Below are 1,676 nucleotides of genomic sequence, written 5' to 3'. Positions count from 1 at the left end.
TGGTCGATTGTGGCCTGAACAAATCTGTTGTAGTCGTCTGGGTCTGCGACGTCCCCGAGGAGAATGATCACGTCTGGCGCGCCAAGCTCGAAGGCGCGGTCGGCGACCTGCCACAGGCTCCACTCCCTCCTTGCTACCAGGGCAAGGCATGCCCCCTTGGCAGCGTACTGGTAAGCCAGCTACTGCATGCAGAAGAGAAGATCCCAAGTTGTTTGGAGTTAACAACGAAAGTACTGTATAATGTTTAGAACATGTATATTCAATATGACAAGTAGAAAAGCAGAGTTCTAGCAGAGTAGCATAAGAAGCAGAGGAATTCCAATTCTGTAACAAGAGGAAACGAAGTTGTCCTGTGCAACAAGAGGAATTCTGATTCTGTAACAAGAGGTAGAATTAGCATCACTAGCTCTGTTGCTGTTGCTGTAATAATTTTTTAGAAGGTAACTGAACTTCTGTGCACACATTTAGATAGAAAGAAGTGCTTGATCAAAAAGCTGCTGTAATAGTGTAGATATAGAAATGCTAACAACAGGAATGTTCCATCAGGCCATGATCAACTACTCCAAACCATTACATGCTTTGCAAGAAAATAATAGAAAAAGTAATCAGCAGATGACACAATGAACAAGTGAAGGCTTTAAATATCTCCCTCTCAAAGATTCAAGTCGATGAAGACATGTGGTACAAGGAGGAGCAGCCTTGCATCATCGTTTGCTCAGATCGACACTGGAAATTGTGCTGCTATACCATGATCAGAACCCGCACGACACAGCATCTCTGTCCCCCACCTCAACTCGCCCATGTTGCTACTGCAGTTGGATGTAAGTGTGTAAATACAACATACTTTGCATTATGTATCTAGACTATAGCATCTTGCAGCTAGCAGTACATGAATTCAACTCAATAGTATAATAAACATCCGCTGGAAGTTGTCAGCTCAAACACGTCTTAGTTTTTTCAGAGAAAATAGGCAGGAATTAAGACCCAAATGTGCATGTATAACCAAAACCTATAACAACCAGAAGCTATCAGAATAAATCATAGAGGCTGGCCGAACTAATTGGCGCACTCAAACGATACAAGAGAGCGGCCCGGTGAACAACTAAGCAAGCGTTCACGGGTTACCCTTAACATGGCTGTTTAACTTATACTTAAATGTGAACAAACAGTACATATCAGAATCATGGATTTGATTTAAAGTGTCAGCTATGGATAAAATCATGCACAATCCAATATAACCAGAACAACTGCAACCAGAGTAGGACGTTGACCTACCTGAAAAGCCCGACGACCTTCGGCAGAAATCAACAGGACCAACGGACGGATCCAGGGTTGTTGCAGCTCCTCCGTGTGGGCGCTCAGGAGGAAGTGACCTTCGTCAGTGAGCTGCAGCTGCGTGGGGAAGGGAGTCAAGCATGCATCAGCATCATGGTTGGATCAAATGAAATCAATCCAAGAGGATAGGGGAAGATAGCCACCTTGAATGGAAGATGCACACCTCCATGGATAGGAAGAAGCAGATCACCACCGGTGGTGGTGAGCTCTATGGCATGGCGCAGCAGATGACGGGCTCCTTGGACATCGCTCGTCTTGTACCCCTCCAGGTCGCGGGGTGTAGGCCGCCTCCGAGGTGTAGGACGGGCGGGCGGCGAGGTTGGTCGAGGATGAGGGGGGGC

This window comes from Triticum dicoccoides, chromosome 2B (genome assembly GCF_002162155.2).
Source record: "Triticum dicoccoides isolate Atlit2015 ecotype Zavitan chromosome 2B, WEW_v2.0, whole genome shotgun sequence".
In the NCBI taxonomy this organism is placed as follows: Eukaryota; Viridiplantae; Streptophyta; class Magnoliopsida; order Poales; family Poaceae; genus Triticum; species Triticum dicoccoides.
This window is presented reverse-complemented; position numbering follows the sequence as displayed.